This window comes from Nelumbo lutea, chromosome 1, assembly GCF_056320005.1.
Source record: "Nelumbo lutea isolate HS-2025 chromosome 1, American lotus-T2T, whole genome shotgun sequence".
Classification (NCBI taxonomy): Eukaryota; Viridiplantae; Streptophyta; class Magnoliopsida; order Proteales; family Nelumbonaceae; genus Nelumbo; species Nelumbo lutea.
In genome coordinates, this window is record NC_142684.1 from 39,330,692 (window position 1) to 39,353,713 (window position 23,022).

Below are 23,022 nucleotides of genomic sequence, written 5' to 3' on the forward strand. Positions count from 1 at the left end.
CTGACATAGAAGGTGTTTGAGAAACACGTCGAAAGTATGGGACTCCAGTTTGTACCAGATTGGATCTAAGTGCAAGTGGGAGCTATTAGACAGTTTTGTATGCCCTTAGCTTCAATCTGATTTGATGTACTTTTGATATTTAGTGTAAATAAATAAAATGCATATTTGATTCATGTTGTTTGGTATAATTTTGTGTAAGACCCTAAAACTAGACACTTATTGAGACTCGTGTTAGTTTTAAATGTTCACAGCCATTGGATAAGTCTATAGAGATTTATCCTACCAAAACTGATACTGGTATGCCGCCAAGTGTTGGCATGGCGTGTCTCGGCCACCAAGGTAAGACCCAAGGCACATGTAGTATGGGATTACTCAAATCCTTGAACCAGACCAGATTTCCAATATTGCCCTGGACCTTGGAGATAGATGGGCAAAACTAGAAAGTTACACCTAACCCCTATACTCGATTATGACACTTCACTAGGTATCGGATCAGGTTGTCTTTCATATTAACCTGGCCATATTGGGGCAGTCTGAGAATTCATCTGAGTGGGTGATCATAGTGACAGGATCAGCCCTTTTGTCGAACAAACGTAATGATCGGGAATGCACTCTCTCTGATGGAAACCAAACTGCCGGTAGTTGATTTCAATCATTGGAATTTTGTTTTGCCAAATTTATATATGATATATGATATATATATATATATATATATATATATATATATATATATATATATATATATATATATATATACGGTTTTAAAATGTTTTCAAATGGTTTTGATTCCCGGGATCCATGTGAGTGGAGAGTGCAACACTGCTCCTTACAGCCAAGGGAGAGGTCCACTCTTGTCGGGCAGGGCTTAATCATTATGGGCTGAGAGGTTAAGTGTAAGGCCATTTAGGATAATACCTGATGGGCTAATCTTGCACTTGCCCGCAGTCCTTAGGTTTTTATAAGATTGTTTGGCCCAGGGACCACTTAATGTAAGTGTTGGGCCCACAGGGTCCATATGATGGGCTCAGGGGGTTCACTGGGCTTCTTAGTGAATTCGACTAGGCCTTGTAATAAAGGTTGGGCCGAACCCATGTGGCTGGTGTGTAAATCAATGCTTGGGTCCCACGCCATACAAAGAAGTCCAACTGGATAGCAGATTGGAAACTAGTTAAGCATTGAATATTTACTGGGCCAAAAGCCCATTTCGAACTGAGCAGATATAATCACCATCTTATGGGGCGGATCTAGGATTAAAGTTAGCAAAAGGATTGGGCCTTTAACCTAATCCATTCTAGGAGACCAAATTCAAATCAGATTTGAATCTAGTAACCTCCTAATAAGATCATGAGTAAGCTAACCTAATCTGCAAATAGGGTTAAGATCATCCCCTATCTAGATAATGATTTGGATTGGGATAACTCCTCATTAGGAGGTTTCTTAATCAAGAAGAAAAGATGATAAACCTTAAGAGAGATAACAACAGTATTCAAACCTAGGGTTTTTGGCAAGATAGTTTGCTGCGAATTGAGATAGGATCTCATACATTCTCTAGAGAGAAGAGAAGCTTTTTTCGCCATCTTCATCTCAGGAATTCTCCTCCAACCGTCGCCATTCTCTGAAAAGATTATATCTTTCAAGGAAAGAAATCAAGAAATCAATTCTTGATATCAGCTTTGCAGTAAGAACTGAAAAGATTTGGTGTTCAGAGTTTCTAGAGGATTCTTGTGAAGGATTCAGTGTGTAGGATGCACTCTGTTGGTTCCGTTCCACCTACAGCTGTGTCATCTTCAACAGGAGCGGATCTTGGTGTCCTCTTTGGGTGTGAACACCAACTTTGGGAGATACTCCTTCTCTGGATCAGGTATAATTCCTCCCTTGTCTTTGGTTTAGATCTGGTTCGATTATGGTTCAAGTAGGATCCTTTAATACTATATTCTTAAATTAGGGAATACGATTCCCAATTGGAAGAAGGTAGGAAAATTTTTGAAATTCGCCCACCCATTCTGCAATCTTTATGGTATCCATACGATGGATCCTACCATTTTTTCAGAAACTACCACTGCCTTCCATAGGAGAAACCCAAGTACTCCCACTAGAGGTCGAACCATCATGGATGGACCCCATCATCAACTTCCTACTAACAGAACAACTGCTCGACGACAAGAACGAAGCTAGGTGACTCTGACATCAAGCAACCCAGTACACCCTACTAGAGGAAAATTTGTATAGAAGATCCTTCACCTTGCCTTACCTCTGATGCCTCCGTCAAAAGGAGGGCAAGTATGTTCTTCGAGAAATTCCTAAAGGCATCTATGGTAACCACCTCGACAGCCGAGCCCTAGCCCAAAAAACACTAAGGTAGGGGTACTTTTAGTCAACCCTTCATAAAGACGCAACCGAGCCGGTAAAAAAGTGTGACCAGTGCCAGAGACATGCCAACTTGTGCCATCAGCCAGTCACCACCCTCTCGGCTCTCAACAGCCCGTGGCCTTTTTCCAAGTGGGGGATGGACCTCATTGGCCCCTCTTCTCATGCAACGGGGGGCACGAAATACCTCATCGTCACTGTAGACTACTTCACCAAGTGGGTAGAAGCCAAACCCCTGGCTACCATTACAGCTCGAGCAGTTCACAGCTTCTTCTAAAAAAATGTTATTTACCGCTTCAGCCTCCCCCACATGCTAGTCATCAACAACAAGAAGTAATCTGATGATGCCAAGTTCTCGTAGTGCTGTGCCTCCTCGACATCAAGCAGCACTACACCTCAATGGGCTACCCCCAAACAAATGGCCTAGCCGAGGTCACCAATAGAACAATCTTGGATGGACTGTAGACCATACTAGACCGAGCCAAAGGCATATGGGCTAATGAGCTAAACAGTATCCTCTGGGCATACTGAACCACACCTCAGACGGCCATGGGAGAAACCCCATTCCGCCGAACCTATGTTACAGAAGCAGTTAACACAGTAAAGATCAACCAACCGACGTTCCAAATTGAAGCATATAACAAAGCAGAGAACAATGAAGCACTTAAACCAAATTTACACCTGTTGGAAGAAGCTCGGGAGCAAGCACAAATCAGGGTAGTTGCCTACCAGCAACGAGTGGCCTGCTACTAGAACACAAATGTGAAAGAAAAACACTATCGAGAGGGAGATCTCATCCTCAAGAAGGTCATGGTCCCTGAACCCGGTGTAGGAAAGATAGGCCCCAACTGGGAAGGCCCCTATAGGATCAAGCAAATCGTCGACCCCAACACCTTTCGTTAGGAACATCAAGATGGAAGACCCGTCCCTCAAATGTGAAACTCAGAGAACCTCCGGATGTATTACCAGTAAACACAAATTTTGATGAATGAAATGCAAAGCTCCCCTTCGGCTCAATGTTTAGCACGTGTTCTCACTAAGTTCCCAAGACCCCTCGGCTTCGCGACTGGCTGAAGCATCCAGCCTCTTTCGAGGACCATGCATTCGAGCCAGACCATTGCTAGAGCACATGACTAGCGACAAACACCCTAACTTAATGCCTCACCAAACTAAAACACATCAGGATGGTCGAGGCATCACACACCTCGCCACCCGCCTTAGCAGTGGATGGCCTCCTTATCGTATATACTTAGCGTGACAATATAAAAGGCAATCCTGACCAATTCAGAGGTTCACCTTGGCCCGAGCCCCCGACCTCCTTGGAGCACCACCTCCACCTCGCCAAAGTAATCATTTAGGAAGGGGACTAGCCAAGCGAGCAGTGCTAGACAATCTTGTATACCCTTAGCTTCAATCAGATTTGATGTACTTTTGTTATTTAGTGGAAATAAATTAAAGTGCATGTTTGATTCATGTTGTTTGGTGTAATTCAGTGTAAGACCCAAAAACTGGACACTTATAGAAACTTGTGTTGGTTTTAAATGTTCACAGCCATTGGAAAAGTCTGGGGAGATTTATCCTGCCAAGGCTGATACTGATGTGCCACCAACTATTGGGATGGCTTGTTTCGGCCATCAGGATAAGACCTAAGGCACATTCAGTATGGGATTGCTTGAACCCTTGAACCAGACAAGATTTCCTGTATTGCCCTAGACCTTGGAGACAGATGGGCAAAACTGAAAAGTTACACCTGACCCCTAGACTCGATTATGACACATCACTACGTATCGGATCGGGCTATCTTTGATGTATCAATCAGTGAGATCCATAGTGGGGGACAAAACCTGAACATGTTGGGGCAGTCTGAGAATTCATCTGAGTGAGTGGTCATAGTGATAGGATCAGCCCCTTTGTTGGACAATGGTAATGATCAGTAATGCACTCTCTCTGATGGAAACCAAACTGCCGGCAGTTGATTTCAATCGTTGGAATTTTGTTTTGCAAAATAATATATATATATATATATATATATATGTATATGTACGGTTTCAAAAGATTTGCAAAAGGTTTTAATTCCCGGGATCCATGTGAGTGGAGAGTGCGGCACTGTTCCTTGCAGTCGAGGGAGAGGTCCTCTATTGTCGGGTAGTACTTGATCATTAAGGGCTGATAGGTTAAGTGTAAAACCATTTAGGATAATACCTGATGGGCTAATCTTGCACCTGCCCACAGTCCCTGGGTTTTTATAAGATGGTTTGGCCTAGGGACCACTTAATGTAAGTGTTGGGCCCATAGGGTCCATGTGATGGGCTCAAGGGGGTCACTAAGTCTTTTAGTGAATTCGGCTGGGCCTTGCAATAAAGGCTGGGCCGAACCCATGTGGCTGGTGTATAGATCAATGCTTGGGTCCCACGCCATACAAAGAAGCCCAACTGGGCAGCAGGTTGGAAATTGGTTAAACATTGAACACTTAATGGGCCAAAAGCCCATTTCGAACTGAGCTGATATGATCACCAGTTCATGGGGCGAATCTGAGATTAATGTTAGTAAAAAGATTGGGTCATTGACCTTATCCACTCTAAGAGACCAAATTCAAATTAGATTTGAATCTGGTAACCTCCTGATAAGATCAGGAGTTAACTAAATTAATCTGCAGATAGGATTAAGATTAACCCCTATCCAAATACTGATTTGGATTGGGATAACTCCCAAAATATTGGGAGGTTTCTTAATCAAGAAGAAAGAAGAGAAAACCCTAGTAGAAATATCAGATTTCGAACTAGGGGTTTGAGGAAGCAAGAAACTCATCCTGCAATATGAGATTTGATCTCTCACAGACTCCAAGGGGAAGATATAACTCTGCCCTCTTCGTCCCTGCACTTCTCCTCCTTCAGCCGCCACCACTACCTGTTGTAAGATAGGATCTTTGCAGCAACAGGATGTCAAGAAAGTAGTTCTTGACAATAGTCTTGCAAAAAGACACTAGGATTCGGTGTTCAAGGTTTCCAGATGGTTCTTTTTAACAATCCAGTGTGTAGGATGCACCCTGCTGGTTCCGTTCCTCCCACAGTTGTGTCATCTTCAGCAGGAGCGAATCTTGGTTACTTCCTTGGGCATGAATACCAACTTTGGGAGATATTATTTCTCCGAATCAGGTATAAACCTTCATGTTTCCTTTTGGTTCAGATCTGGTTTGTTTATGGTTCAAGTAGGATCCTTGAATAATGTATTCTAAATTTAGGGAATATGATTCCTAGTTGAAAGAAGGTAGGAAATTTTTTTGAAATTCGCCCCCCATTCCGCACCCTTTTTGGCATCCATTAGATGGATCCTACCATTTTTTCAGTGGTATCAGAGCCACAGGTTCAAATCTTGAACCAAAAGAAAATCAGATCTGACCCTGTGCAGATGAACAGAAAATGTTCTGCCAAGATCTATGCAGATTGCTTTCTTTTTTTTCCAAGAAATGGTTTCTTGTTAAGGGCGTTTGATCATAAATTAATTTTGTTAAATCCAAAAATTTATTTAGAATTGTTCTTTATTTATTTTGATTTAATGGACCGTTCAAACCTAGAGATCGCAGTGCAAATTTGGCGCAGATAGTCTGCGCACCATTTTTTTCTTCCTTTTATTATTATTCAGTCTGTAAATATTTTTTTTTCTAGACTGATTGTATAGGATTTGATCAAGAATGTAATTAATTAATAGAAATAGGATTTCTGTTTTATTTATTTTCTTGATTAAAGAAGAAGGAAGAAGATGGCGGCACTGGAGATTCGTAGATGGAGAAATCGCCTACTGCGATTTACAATTTATGAAACTGTAAATCTTGTGTTTAACCTCTGTTTTGCAGGTGGTACAAACAGTCCATTTTTTTTATTTGTGGTTGTCTAAAATCAAAAATTATTAATTTCAGATCTCTCATGAATTAATTCCTGAATTGAAAATCAGTTTTGGACCATTTCGAACTAGATTGGACCAAAACTGTTTGGACCGAATTTGAGATTCGAAAGGGGATGTTTTTCAGTCCATATTTCTCACACTGGTTATTCCAAATCTGATGTTCAATTATAGGGATTAGTTTGGCCCACCTGTAAAGCCCAGTTTTAAACGGTTAAAACTGCAAAAGCCCATTATTGTGAGAAAAGTTGTATGGGCCGAACTGCTAACTGTAATTCATCCCATACACCTAGTAAACATTAATTGTTAATGCTTTAAGTCTTAAATGGGCCATTCGATGGGCTTTACAGCAGTTAATTGATTGGATCAATTCTTCTTTGACATGTGATGTTTGGATGTATGATGTGCTGCGACCATGGGCCATAAGCACTTGGCCCATGATAATTCGTTAGTGGCTCTTGCGCACACCATGGCTGAATGCACATCATTGCCATGGTGTCCCTTAAGGTCATTGGATGACCCCTCTCTACTTGGTGGGTCCCACAACCCTAAAAAGGGATGCATACGGAACCCTTAGCGATTGAGGCCCACCACAAATCTGGCTTTATGAAAGCCAATGGGAGCCACTTTGGTTTAACCTAAATTAGAACTAGGGCGTAAATTTTGTTCCCTCCAAGTAAATATGAGTACGTGTGATAGGGAGATCCATTTGATGGACTCTCTAAAGGCCTTCCATCATCAGCACAATGATGGATCAATCAGTAATGAGGAAATGCACCAAAAAATTGGGTTATCCATTTGCTATTGGATCTATTAGAGTGTTTCATTAGATGATAGGGGCATCATAGACCGATGTGGGAGAGGCTTCACCAGAAAATGGGAACTCTCTCACAGTACCTTGGCGTAACCTGAATATGATGGGTGTGCACTCACTGGACGGAAAGGTTTACCTGAAAATGGCTCTAAACCTTGTCTGACGGAGGCCAAAGGGAAACTCATCTGATGAGTGGATATGATCCGTCACAGAAAGGTGGTGAGGTTATGCAGCTGAAACAGTTGGCTTCACGCACCCTATGTGATTTTCCACATTTCCAGAGACATTTCGTCGTCTCCGTCACTGAGAAGGGAGGGAAAATCTCAGAAATGAACAAATGAGAATGGAACATAAATTAAAAACCATATCTATGTAGATAACATGAATCAAACTAAGGTTGTGGACTAACGTTTTTGTTGTTTTATCAGAAAATGGCAAACGGTCAATTTGCAAAGCTTCTAGATGATAACAATGAATTCATGGACCAGTTCACTTAGAGTGCTTGTCTCCCCTATGAAAGGCTCTCCTTACACTAGACCCGTATCAAGCATGGCCCCAAACGATCACCATGTGAGTGCAAGGCATAGGCTCAGCTCAGTCGAGCCCCTTCCACCTTGGGCTCCCTAGCTGAAGTCAAGGCATCCATAGCCTCACCTCTCTTCCACAGATTGTAATCAGGCCAAAGCAAAAGCAAGACGAAGGCGATGTCATTGTAAGGTACACTCTAATAAACAAGCCCGATGGCACCTACCAGTATCGACACTCCCTTCAGCCGAAGCCAAGGCCCCTTCTGAACCTCCACCTCGGCCGCGGCAGTGGGGGGCAGCGCATTCGGTTGGCCTGCACAAGGTTGACTGAAAGAAAGAGAGATCCATCACATTGACGCCCAAAGATTGCGGAATAAGGGGCAAATTTAAAAAAAAATTCTCTCCCTTCAACTGGGAATCACATTCCCTATTTAGAAAATCATATTTTCAATGATAAATCTTGAACCTTAAATTGAACCAGATCTGAACCAAAAGGAATGGGAGAGAATAATACCTGATACGGAGAAATAATATCTCCCAACGAAGGTGTTCACACCCAAGGAATGATCCAAAGACTGCTCCCACTGAAGATGGCGTAGTGCAGGATGGAGTAGAATCAACAGTGTTCTTCCCCAAGAAATCTGTCCTTCGCAAGAATCAGTAGAATGGTACGTGAGCACAGCTTCCTTTTCAATCCTTTCTCAAAGAACTGATGTCAAGATCCAATCTTGACTTCTCCCACAACTGGAGATCGAACTGGCAAACAGGGCGACAAGAGCAAGGAGGCGGCAAGAAAGTATTCGCAGGCTGCAGAATTCTCTCTTCTTGATTTCAGCACTAAAGAGGATCTGATGTGTTTCTTGTTGGTCTCTCTCAAACCTGCCGCCCCATCCTTCTTTTTGTTAACTTGAATGATCAGTTCCTAATCCCATTAGGAGGTGCTTATCCAAATCATATTTGGATCAGCCTTCTCTTCTAGTGATAAGGATAAACCCTTATCTTATCTGCAGATTAAATTAGCTTTATCCTAATCCCATTAGGAGGTTTCTAGATCTGAATCACATTCAGATCTGGACTCTCTGAGTGGATAGGATTAAGACCCTATCCTATCTACTAATCCATCTCAGAATTCGCCCATTTAATTAACTAAACAAATAGCCCAGTTCGAAATGAGCTTTATGCCCATTAAGCTTATGTGCTCACTCAACCTTCCTAACTGCTGCCCAGTTGGGCTTCCTTGTATGGCGTGGGACCCAAGCATTGATCTACACATCAGCCACATGGGTTCAGCCCAGCCTTTGTTACAAGGCCTGGTCGTATACATTGTTAAAGACAGTGCACCCCCTGAAACCCATCAAATGGACTCTATGGGCCCAACACTTACCCTAAGTGGTCCCTGGGCCAAACCACCTTGTCACACCCAAGGACTATGCGCAGATGCAAAATTAGCCCATCAGGTATTATCCTCAATGGTCTTACACTTAACCTCTCAGCCCTTAATGATCATACACTGCCCGACAAGAGAGGACCTCTCCCTCGGTTGCAAGGAACAGTGTTGCACTCTCCATTTATATGGATCCCGGGAATTAAAACCCTTTTGCAAACATTTTAGAAACCATAATGTATATACTTTTATATCTCATATAAAATATACTTTGCAAAACAAATCTCAACGGTTGAAATCGGCTGCCGGCAGTCTTGGTTTCCAATAGTGAGAGCGCATCCCCGATCATTACCTTTGTCCGACAAAGGGGCTGATTCTGTCACTATGATCACCCACTCCGATGAATTCTCGGATTGTCCCAACATACACAGGTTTTGACCCCCGCTAAGGATCTCACTTATCGGTACATCAAAGACACCCAAATCCGATACCTAGTGCAGTATCATAATCGAGTCTAGGGGTCGGGTATAACTTTCCAATTTTTCCAATCAATCTCCAAGGTCCAGGGCAATACTGGAAATTTGGTCCAGTTCAAAGATTCAATTAATCCCACACTGTATGTGCCTGGGGTCTCACCCCGGTAGATGAGACAAGCCACCTCAACCGACTTGATGGCACCACAGTGTCAGCCTTATCAGAATAAGTCTCCCCAGACCGACCCACTAGCTGTGAACTTTCTAAACTAACACGAGTCTCAATAAGTGTCCAGTTTAAGGGTATTACACAGAAACACACCAAGGGAACATGAATCAAATATACATTTTTATTCATTTACAATAAACTCATAAAATACATCAATTCTGATTGAAGCTAAGGGCATACAAAATTGTCTAACAGCTCCCACTTGCACTTAGGTCCAATCAGGTAATAGCCGGAGTCCCATGCTTTCCACGTGTTTCTCAAACACTTTCTGTGACTGTGGCTTAGTCAATGGGTCTACCACATTCTCCGCTGATGCTACATCTTACTATCATCCTCCCGTAGGTCGAGTGTTCTCATACAACAATGGAATGGGTGATGTGCTGAATTCCAAATTCATGAATGAACACCTTCATTCATAAGGCAGCATCACTTACGGCAATGCGTTCGGCTTGGGTTGTGGACTATTAATTTGCAACTTAGGACCCCTGTTTGCTGACACTCAGGAAACAACATATGATCCTATCGTGAAAACATATCCAGATGTAGACTTTCTATTATCTGGGTCTGACTAGAAATCGGCATCTATATACCCTTGGATCTGTAGTGACTCTATGCCTGAAAGGAACATTTCCTTTCTTGGAGTTTTCCATGCTGTATCTTTTGACTATTTTGTCAATGTAGGCAGATTGGGATAATCCTATTATCCGCTTCAATCAATCTCTATAGATTCGAAGACCCAGTATATAGGAGGCTTCTCCAAGATCTTTCATGGAGAATTGCTGTGAAAGCCATACTTTCACCGTACTCAACATTCATACATCATTCCCAATGAGTAGAATGTCGTCTACATACAGAACCAAGAAAGTAACCTTATCTCCACTGTACTTCCTATAAACACAGGGTTCATCCAAATTCTGTTCGAAGTCAAACGATTTGACGGCAGAGTCAAAACGGATATTCCAACTTCTAAAGCCTGCTTAAGTCCATAAATGGATCTATTAAGTTTACATACCATGTTTTCCTGACCTGCAGCAATGAAGTCTTGCGGCTGCTGCATATAGATATCTTTAGTAAGATCTCCATTCAGGAATGCAGTGTTGACATACATTTGTCAAATCTCATAATCATGGTATGCTGCTACAGTGAGGGTATTACACAGAAACACACCAAGGGAACATGAATCAAATATGCACTTTTATTCATTTACAATAAACTCATAAAATACATCAATTTTAATTGAAGCTAAGGGCATACAAAACTGTCTAACAAACTCATTGTAAGGTACACTCTAATAAACAAGCCCGATGGCACCTACCAGTATCGACACTCTCTTCAGCCGAAGCCAAGGCCCCTTCCGAACCCCCACCTCGGCCGCGGCAGTGGGGGCAGCGCATTCGGTTGGCCTGTACAAGGTTGACGCATGTTGAATGGAGGACACCCGCATAGAATTACCATGTGGGTGCTAGAGTTACCTGGCATGGACCAGGTGGGCCTAGTCATAAGGCACCATGTGGCATTAGTAGAACATCTCGCCAGGCCCTCGTACGGCTCGCATCTGGACCATCCAAGCCCAACTACCCCCTGGCAACTCCGACTATAAATGCAAAGCACCCCCCACAAGGAAAGGGGTTTGATTCCACTTGAAATCTTTTTGGTCTCTAGTGCTCTCTCCATTAAGGACTTAGCGTTATCTGAGGCCTCATCTGGAACCCTCGGCTCTAGATTCAACACCTATCTTGCGTACGTACTAACTTGATCGTCAGAGTCCTCGCCTCGTATAACCACCCAAGGCCTTTGACACCCTCTCCCTTGCTGGTTCGTCATTGTGGGAACAACACCTTGTCCTCCCTCTGATACCCTTCCTGGTACTAGCCCTTAGCTTCTATAGTACACGAAGGAGTGATACGCCTCGGCCTCGGCTCATCTCTCTGGGACCCTCAAAGCCTTCGGCCTTCCCTCAGAGCTTGGGAGTGAAATTGCTTTATTTCCCTTGGCCAAACTGAGCATCAACGAATATAATTCAATTTTTAAGTATATATAAATACATATGCTTAAATCAAATTGAATTAGATTATATTGAAACAACTTTATCTATAGATATAATTCAATTTTTAAGTATATATAAGCATATATGTTTAGATCAAATTGAATTGGATTACATTGAATGGATAGGGTTAAAAACGGATTGAGTTCAAATTTTTTATGAAAAGTCTAAAGAGCCCAAATCAGCTGTCAATCAGTCATTTCAAGGATAGTTCACTTAGCCTTTTTGACTGATTTATCCAAAATGCTTGAATATAGCTGAAGCAGTTTATTAGAATCTTCAACCCAGCCATCCACCCTTCCCAAACGGGACTTTTCTTTCTATCAAATCGAACATAGCCCAAAGTGTTGACCAATGAAAAGGTTGCTTGGCTCCGATTCCAACCAGGCTAGCTGCTTTTGGAGGAAGGGAGAACCCGGGAGAATAAAAGTGCCACCGCATAGAGGCAATTGTGTTATCTAAACCGGTTTTTCAAAGGACTTATCACTTCTGCCCATATTCACTTCTGCCCATATACCCTGATCATGATCATGAATTTAATCCTATTCGAATTCAAATCTAACTAGCGAGGGGCGCCCGTGCTAAGTGGGAGGAAAAAAAAAAGAACAATAGAAGCTGTAGCCTTGTGCCATTTTTCAGTTATTAGAGATTCATCTCCAATATCCTACCAATTATTGTACAAATCAGTCTGCAAACATAGTCCACCATGGGCACCAGAGAGAATAGCTACCAGGCAAACGTGTTCAGCTGGTCACCATGAGAGCTTGTAGAACAAATTTGAAATTTCATTACATTGGCATAGGGACATCGCAACCCCAAGAGATTCACAATCAAGAAAAGGTTTTCAGTTTGATTCCATCTTTTTGTGCAAACAATATGAAAACGCGCACAAAAACTTCTAAGAATAGGAAATGATGAAGGGATAGGAAATCCATCACATTGACGCCCAAAAATTGCGGAATAAAAGGGCGAATTTCAAAAATTTTTCCCTCACTTCAACTGGGAATCGAATTCCCCATTTAAAAAATCATATTTTCAATGATCATTCTTGAACCATGAACTGAACCAGATCTGAACCAAAAGAAGTAGGGAGAAATAATACTTGATACTGAGAAATAATATCTCTCAATGGAGGTGTTCACGCCCAAGGAAGGATCCAAAATCTGCTCTCACTGAAAATGGTGCAGTGCAGAGTGGAGCAAAATCAGCAGTGTTCTTCCAAAAGAACTTGATCCTTCTCAAAAATCACCAGGACGGCTAATGAATACAACTCCCACCAATCTTTTCTCCAAAATATTGGTATCAAGATCAAATCTTGATTTCTCCCAAGGAATGGAGATCGAACTGCTGTAGGCAGCGGCTGCAGGAAGGAGGCGGCAAGAGAGTATTTGCAAGGTGCAGAATTCTCTCTTTTGTGATTTCAGCTATGAAGACAAGACTATTGCTAATGGTTGTCTGTTGTGTCTAAAGGTTGCTGCCCCCTCTTCCTTTTATAGACTTAAAGAGATCAGCTCCTCATCCCATTAGGAGTTGCTAATCCAAATCATATCTGGATTAAAGTCCCTTTAAAATAAAGGATAACCCTTATCTTATCTGCAGATTAGATCAGCCATCTCCTAATCTAATTAGGAAGTTTCCATATCTAAATCTCATTTAGATCTTGGACTCTCTAAGTGGATAGAGTGTGGGCCCAATCCTATCAGCTGATCCATCTCAGAATTCGCCCCTTAAGTGACTAATCAAATTAGCCCAGTTCAAAATGGGCTTAAGGCCCATTTAAGATTATGTATTCATTTAGCCTTCCAAACTGCTGCCCAGTTGAGCTTCTTTGTATGGCGTGGGACCCAAACATTGATCTACACATCAGCCACATGGGTTCAGCCCAGCCTTTGTTGCAAGGCCTGGCCGAATACACTGTTATGGACAGTGCACCCTTTGAAACCCATCAGATGGGCTCTATGGACCCAACACTTACCCTAAGTGATCCCTGTGCCAAACCACCTTATAATACCCAGGGACTGTGAGCAGATGCAAGATTAGTCCATCAGGTATTATCCTCAATGGTCTTACACTTAACCTCTCAGCCCATAATGATCATACACTGCCCGACAAGAGAGGACCTCTCCCTCGGCTGCAAGGAACAGTGTTGCACTCTCTCTTATATGGATCCCGGGAATTAAAACCTTTTGCAAATCATTTCGAAACCATAATTTATATACTTTTATATCTCATATAAAATATATTTTGCAAAACAAATCTCAACAATTGAAATCGGTTGTCGGCAGTCTTGGTTTTCATCAGTGAGAGTGCATCCCTGATCATTACCTTTGTCCGACAAAGGGGCTGATCCTGTCACTATAATCACCCACTTAGATGAATTTTCAGACTGCCCCAACATACCCAGGTTTTGACCCCCGCTAAGGATCTCACTGATTGGTACATCAAAAACAGCCTAATCTGACACGTAGTGCAGTATCATAATCGAGTCTAGGGGTCGGGTGTAACTTTCCAATTTTGCCCATCAATCTCTAAGGTCCAGGGCAATACTGTAGATTTGGTCCAATTCAAAGATTCAATTAATTCTACACTATATGTGCCTATGGTCTCACCCCGGTAGCTGAGACAAGCCACCCCAACCAACTTGGTGGCACCACAATGTCAGCCTTATCAAGATAGGTCTCCCCAGATCGACCCACTAACTGTATACATTCTAAACTAACACGAGTCTCATTAAGTGTCCAGTTTAAGGGTATTACACAGAAACATACCAAGGGAACATGAATCAAATATGCACTTTTATTCATTTACAATAAACTCATAAAGTACATCATTTTGATTGAAGCTAAGGGCATACAAAACTGTCTAACAACTCCCACTTGCACTTAGGTCCAATTAGGTACTAGTCGGAGTCCCATGCTTTCCTCGTGTTTCTTAAACACTTTCTGTGATAGTGGCTTTAACAATGGATCTACCACATTCTCCGCTGATGCTACCTCTTAACATCATTCTCCCGTAGGTCCAGTGTTGTCATACAACAGTGGAATGGGTGATGTATTGAATTCCAAATTCAGGAATGAACACATTCATTCATGAGGCAGCCTCACTTACGGTAATGCGTTCGGCTTGGGTTGTGGACTATTAATTTGCTACTTAAGACCCCTATTTGCTGACATTCAGGAAACAGCACACGATCCTATCGTGAAAACATATCCAGATGTAGACTTTCTATCATCTGGATCCGACTTAAAATCGGCATCAGTATACCCTTGGATCTGTAGTGAATTATCATCGAATACTAGACATAACTCTTTTGTCCTTCGAAGGTACTTAAGTATGTTTTTCACAGCAGTTCAATGCTCCTGCCCTGGGTTGGCCTGAAATATGCTTACTACACTCACTGCCTGAGCAATGTCAAGACGAGTGCATAGCATGGCATACATGATGCTCCCTATGGCAGAGGCATAGGGAACGTTTTTCATGCCATCAATCTCCTCAGAAGTCTTGGGAGACATCTTCTTGGAGAGAGTGACTCCGTGCTTGAAAGGAACATTTCCTTTCTTGGAGTTTTCCATGCTGTATCTTTTGACTATTTTGTCAATGTAGGCAGATTGGGATAATCCTATTATCCGCTTCGATCAATCTCTTTAGAGTCGAAGACCCAGTATATAGGAGGCTTCTCCAAGATCTTTCATGGAGAATTGCTGTGAAAGCCATACTTTCACCGTACTCAACATTCATACATCATTCCCAATGAGTAGAATGTCGCCTACATACAGAACCAAGAAAGTAACCTTATCTCCACTGTACTTCCTATAAACACAGGGTTCATCCAGATTCTGTTCGAAGTCAAACGATTTGACAGCAGTCAAAACAGATGTTCCAACTTCTAGAATTTGCTTAAGTCCATAAATGGATCTATTAAGTTTACATACCATGTTTTCCTGACCCGTAACTATGAAGCCTTGCGGCTGCTGCATATAGATATCTTCAGTAAGATCTTCATTCAGGAATGCAGTTTTGACATCCATCTACCAAATCTCATAATCATGGTATGCTGCTACAGTTAGCAGGATCCTAATGGATTTAAGCATGGCCACAGGCAAAAAGGTTTCCTCATAATCGATGCCCTCTTACTGGGTGTACCCTTTCGCCACCAGACGAGCTTTGAAGGTCTCAATCCTACCATCAGGGCCCTTCTTCCTCTTGTAAATCCATTTGCAACCGATTGCTTTTACCCCGGAGGACGGATCTACTAGAGTCCAGAATCCATTGGTCTCCATTGAGTCCATCTTTGCTCTCATGTCCTCCACCCACTTCTGTGAATCAATGTCCAACATAGATTCTGCGTAAGTCACGGGATCCTCCTCACTAGTCAAGGTTTCCACCAGGTAACTATCCTGCTCATAACCATAACGGACTGGTGACCTGGATACCCAAGTGGATCTTTTGGGTTAGTCACTACCTGAAGCTTATGGGACATCTCCCACTACTCCTGAGCTCTCCTCATCAAGAACAATTTCCTGACAATGGGTGTCCAGGATGTAATCGGCCTCCAAGAATTGGACATTTCGACTGCAGAACACTTTCTGCTCACTTGGGTCATAAATAGGTAACCTACAGAGCCTTTTGGGTAGCCTACAAATAGGCAACGGCTGCTCTTGAATTCCAACTTATCTGCACTCGTTCTTTTAACGTGTGCTGGACAACCCCAAATCTTCAAGTGTCTAACATTTGGTTTATTTCCTGTCCAATGTTCATATGGAATGTTCAGAACCGATTTGGTTGGAACCCGATTCAGCATGTAAATCGTAGTCTCTAATGCGTAACCCCAAAAAGATGTGGGTAATTCTGAGTGTATGAGAAATGATCGGACCATATCCAATAAGGTCCTATTCCTCCTCTCTGAAACACCGTTAAGTTGTGGTGTAGCAGGAGGAGCTAATTGTGATACTATCCCATTGTCCTTTAAGTAGTCCATGAATTTGTCAGAGAGATACTCGCCACCTCGATCAGATCGAAGGGCTTTAATTTCCCTCCCCAACTGTTCCTCGGCCTCTTGTCTAAATTCTTTGAACTTTTCAAATGATTCAGACTTGTGTCTCATTAGGTACACGTAACCATATCGTGAAAAATCATCTGTGAAGGTGATGAAATACACGTGTTGATTCTGTGTCCTAACACTCAGGGGACCACATACATCCGTATGTATTAGGTCAAATGTGCCTGTTCATCTTTCAGGCTTACCGTTAAATGGTTGTTTCATCATCTTGCCTTGTAGATAAGGCTCACAGGTGGTAAGATCTTCTACCGTTAGAAAATCCAAAGGACCATCCTTTACCAACCTTGTGATTTGATCAACACCGATGTGGCCAAGTCAGTAATGCCACAGAAACGTGGGATTAACTGTATCACGGGCTCTCTTCTTGGGGATTTCAACCGACGTAATTTTGGTTATGTTAGTTTCTAGAGAATGATGTAAAACATAGAGACCGTTCTCCAGTTCCCCGTATGCGATAAATCTGTTATTTCTTTTAATAGTAATCGTATTACTAAAAAAGACAGAATAACCATCTGCATTTGAAACAGAAATCAAATTTCTCCTTAATTTTTGTACATAAAGACAATCTTTGAGTACAATTTTTCCTTCTCTAAAAATTAACTCCACGGTTCCTATTGTCGCGGCTGCAACAGTTGCAGGACCCCAAGTAGAGGGTGACTTCTCCTTCACGCAGCCTTCTGCTTACCTTGAACCCCTACAATGAGTTACACGCATGAGTTGAAGCCCCAGAGTCAATACACCAGGATGCAGAAACTACCAATAAATTGGTTTCTATAACACAAGTTTCAAAATTACCTTTCTTGGATTCTAGTAGGCAGGACAATTCCTTTTCCAATGGCCGGTCTTCTTGCAGAAATGACAGGCATCCGATGCTTTGTCTTTCTTCTGCTTTTTACCCTTAGTGGCTTTCTTCTGAGGCTTCTTTGCCTTTCTCTTTCTCTTGACAGTCTTGCTAGTTTCAACAAGAATAGTTACAGGCTCATCCTTTCTAATTAGTTCTTCGACTCTTTGCAACATATTGTTGAGCTCTTGCAAACTGACATTCAGCTTATTCATGTTATAGTTCATGATGAACGTATTAAAGGAAGGAGGCAAAGAATTAAGGATAGCATCTATCTGGGTTGCAAGGTCCAGCCCGGATCCAAGAGCCTCCAGTTCGTTGATGTAACCCATCATCCGAAGACAATGGTCATGAACTTGTTGGCCCTTGGACATTTGTGTGGTCATGAACTGTTTCAAAACATTTTGTCGAGTAGAACGATTCTGCTCTTCATACATCATCCTCAGATTGTCCAATATGTCCTTGGCAAATTCGATCTGATCAAACTGCCTCTGTATTGAGTTGTCCAATGAGGCAATGATGTAACACCGGGCTATGGAGTTTTTCTCCTCCCGTTCCTGATAGTCTCTCTCCTTCGGGCCTCAGAAGCCCTGTCACCCGGACGCTCCGAGGCAGGATTCTTTGCCATTTTGTCCAGCTTTTCAAAAGCTAGGACCAGCATAAGGTTCCTGTACCAGTCGGCATACTTTGGGCCCTTAAGATTGTTGTCTTCAAAAAGCTTTGCAAAAGATCCGTTTACCATTTTCTGATAAAAGAGCAAACATCAGTCCACAACCTAATTTGATTCATGTTCATTTCATAGATATGGATTTTAATCTACGATCCATTTCCATTTATTCATCTATGAGATTTTCCTCCTTTCTCAGTGACGGAGACTACGGGTTGTCTCTGCAAATGTGGGAAATCACATGAGGTGCATGGAACCAACTGTTTCAGCTGCATAACCCCACCACCTTTCTGTGAAGGGTCATATCCACTCATCATATGAGTTTTCCCTTTGACATCTGTCAGACAAGATTCAGAGTCGTTTTCAGGTAAACCTTTCTGTCCAGTGATTGCTTACCCATCATATTCGTGAACGCCAAGGTACCGTGAGAGAGTTCTCATTTTCTGGTGAATCCCCTCCCACATCGGTCTATGATGCCCCTATCATCTTATGAAACACTCAGACAAGTCCAACAACAAATGGATAGCCCATTTTCTGGTGTATTTCCTCATTACTGAATGTCTCATCCTCATGCTAATGATGAAAGGCCTATAGAGAGTACATCATATGAATCTCCCTATCACTTGCACTCATATTAACTGGGCCAAGCCACCTTGTAACACCTAAGAACTCTGGGTAGATGCAAGATTAGCCCATCAGGTATTATCCACAATGGTCTTACACTTAACCTCTCAGCCCATAATGATCATACACTGCCCGACAAGAGAGGACCTCTCCCTCAGCTGCAAGGAACAGTGTTGCACTCTCTTATATGGATCCTAGGAATTAAAACCTTTTGCAAATCATTTCGAAACCATAATTTATATACTTTTATATCTCATATAAAATATATTTTGCAAAACAAATCTCAACAATTGAAATCGGCTACCGATAGTCTTGGTTTCCATCAGTGAGAGTGCATCTCCGATCATTACCTTTATCTGACAAAGGGGTTAATCCTGTCAATATGATCACCCACTCAGATAAATTCTCAGACTGCCCCAATATACCCAAATTTTGACCCCCGCTAAGGATCTCACTGATTGGTACATCAAAGATAGTCTAATCCGACACCTAATACAGTATCATAATCGAGTCTAGGGGTCGGGTGTAACTTTCCAATTTTGCCTATCAATCTCTAAGGTCAAGGACAATACTATAAATCTGGTCCAATTCAAAGATTCAATTAATCTTACACTATGTGCCTAGAGTCTCACCCCGATAGTTGAGACAAGCCATTCCAACCGACTTGGTGGCACCACAGTATCAGCCTTGTCAGGATAGATCTCCCCAGACCGACCCACTGACTGTGAACATTCTAAACTAACACGAGTCTCATTAAATGTCTAATTTAAGGGTATCACACATAAACATACCAAAGGAACATGAATCAAATATGTACTTTTATTCATTTACAAGAAACTCATAAAGTACATTTTGATTGAACCTAAGAGCATACAAAACTGTCTAACAAATGACACCTTCCGTGGGAAGCTTTGCATCTCTCGATTAGTTCAACTTGCAGACAACCAAATTTGTATCTTTTTGGATAAACAAGGACAAATTACTAAACTTTTATTCAATTTCACTATAGCTTCGGGCTTAGGCCAGGCAAATTTTCATAAAAATTGAACAGGATCCTACCAAAATTGCACCCCTACTCCTAATTCCTAAACATAATAATTTGCAAAGGGGATTGTGGTGTAGATGGGTCTTTATTCTTTAATGAGATAAAAAAAAAAAAAAAAAAAAAAAAGAAACCTCAGCAGTAAATCAGAAATGGGGTTCCAATAGTCATGTTGCGGGCTGTCAGAAATGAGAGTCATGAGTGGGTGGGCCAAGACTGTCACCCGGTCCACTTCAACCCGGGAGGAGCATTCGGGTTTGCAGCCAGACTCAGAGACAAGAATCGACAAGCCAATGAATCAAGGGTCAGAATGAAAAAAAAAATTATATTAAGAAAAAAATGAATATAATACGGACTTTTGGACTAAACCCTATATTTTATCATGTAAACAAAAGGGGGTAAAATGATAAAAAAATGAAAATAAATATATAAATAAAAAGAGAAAAAGCAAAAAAGGAGAGACCCTGAAGAAGCGGGGGAAAGATGCATTCAATGACATTGTAACTTCACAAGATTGTGAAAAATGAAAAAGAGTGTTGTCAATGTCTGAGCTTAGAGGCCAAAACCAGTAAGAGAGACAGAAACAGAGGGAGTTTGAGTGTTGCAGTGGAAGAACAGAGCATTGATCATCCCAGCCTCACATCTCATCAGCATTCTAAGGAAGGAAATCCAAATTATTGGCCACTCACACCCACAACCCATTATCCACTAATGGTGCAGTTTTAATAAATGTAATTGATGGATTTATTTGTTAAATAACAAATTAATAACAACAACTGAGAAATTTGAAACCCTTTTACCTAACAAACAGTGACTTTCCATTTCCTTTCATTTCTAGCCAGTTTCCACAGATAGCAGCATTACTCGAACCACTTCCAGTCTCTTCAGAAATAAATTAGATTTCTTGATAGATATCAATATATCATCGCCCTTAGTCCAACAAAATCAAATTAATACGTAAACAGTGTTCAAAACTTCAAATTGGAGCTCAGAAGTTATGCACATGCAATAGATATTGACACGTAAGAAATGCTTCAACTTCTACGTGTCATTCTGTTTTCTCACTATTTCTTTTCATCATTCCGGGAACCACTTCCGATCTCAGATGGCAATTAAATCTGGGGTTATGAAACTTCCCCAAGTATCTTGCAGTTAGTTTTCTTCACATTTTGGAGATGAACAAAGAAAACCGAAGTTGGTTTCTTATTATTGGTTATGAAGAGAAATGAAGTGCACTATCAAATTAAGAAAAACGGGGTGATTGTAGTTTCTGTGAAGGTGTTCAAATAAAACAGTTATAGTTTCTGATAAAACCAGAACAGCACAAACATGGAAAATGAAGATCTTCAAATTGGAGCTCTTCATTGTAATATTAGAAAAGAAATTAACCCAGAAGGAACAAACTTTCAACAATCCATTCAGGGGCATAGAGAAAGAAGAAAAATACCTGTTTGTAGTGGAGAAAGTTCAAGCTCTGAAAAATTCTCACTCTTCTTCTTCATTGCTTTTCTCTTCCTCTCTTTCTCTGTGTGTTTCTATTTTATCTCCAGATCTCCTCTTTCCTCGTTCCACCGATCTGTCCTTTGAACTGAAAACCCGTCTATATCAATTTTTTTCTGAACCCAGAAGTTTATAAATTATTATAAAAATTTCCAACCAAAATAGAACTCATTCTAGTCCTTGCACATGCTGACTGAAAACAAATCTCTTTTTTTAGTTGTTCTTATTAATTATACAAGTGAGTTATAGTGTGACAGACACACAAAATAGATATGTACTCTTCTATGCTTTTACCACAAGTCCCTTCCCACCTCCCAAATTTATACAGTGAGATAAATAGTGTTTTGAATCATCAATTTTGATCAGATGCCGGCCGCACTGGATGCAAGAAGTGAGGCGGAACAGGAGCACTAGCAAACAAATGATCCGTCGCAGGATCAACAGGAGGTAACCCCGCTGCCCAAACACCACCACCGCCACTACCGGAAAGTCCTTGAGAGAGAGAGAGGAGATTGGTTGAGAGTGAGAAGAAGAAGAAGAATAGACGGAGCAGAAGAGAGAGGGGAAGAAGGTGAGAATACGGAAGAGAAAAAGATGAGAATCTCAGGAGCAGATGGCGGGAAAGAAGTGGAAATAAGTAAAAAAAAGTAAACACGCGTCATACATGCAAAATAGAGGGTGAAAAGTGATTAAAGGAAAGAGGCACTTGTCTCTTATTGTGGAGAGCACTCATTTGGCTTTAATATATATATATATATAAGATTTGTGCAATTTAGATTTCAGATATCGGGCGAAATCCTATGTGAAAATATGATATTTTTTGTCAATTAGATCGGATTTGGATATTACTCGCTCCCATTGATTACATGTTTACATATATAAAATATTATTTTTTATAGTATCAAGATTCTTTAGAAATTGAGATTTAGATAAAGTTACTTTTGCCTATTTATACTATACATTTTTGTTTTACATTTAATTTCATAGCTTATCCTTCAAAGCTTAGATGATGATGATTATATTTTATACATTTATGCTAAATTTAGTGTGTATTTTGTGATATTTTAACCGAATTGTATTTGAATCAGTTATTCCATATATGCAACTTAATAGAATTTGAATCTTTTTGTTTTATCAGATTGATCTTACATTCTTTTGAATTCTTAATATACCGAATTCAAGTTACCCCATGCCTTTTCCAACCAAAGATGTTACCTGATGGACTGCTTTATATTGCGTGAATATTCGCCCCGAAGGTAAAATTGGATAAATTTTTAAGTGCAAATTTCTTAAATTACTCTTATAGTTTAGCTAATTGATTAAGTATATCCTTACTGTTTGACTATTGTCTAATGCTACCCTTACTGTTCTAACATTTAACTAGCTCTACCCTTACTGTTAACATCTGTCAATGTTCCACCAAAACCCCATGTGATACTACGTGACATTTAATTATTTTTTAAAACCTAATGTTACCCTCATCCACTTCCTCTCGACTAGCAGGTTCCACACCCCCTTCCTCTTCCGACCTCTCTCACTTCCCTCTTCCAT

General features: G+C 41.2%; 1 long non-coding RNA gene across 1 annotated transcript in view; it reads right to left on the reverse strand.

The window, feature by feature from the left end:
• Window positions 1-22,076, reverse strand: part of LOC148874343 (uncharacterized) — a 54,392-nt gene extending 32,316 nt beyond the window's left edge. The window contains exon 1 of the long non-coding RNA XR_016105330.1: window positions 21,419-22,076. This is a non-coding gene — a long non-coding RNA (uncharacterized LOC148874343). The remainder of the gene's footprint in view (window positions 1-21,418) is intronic.
• Between the last annotated feature and the right edge of the window lie 946 nt (window positions 22,077-23,022).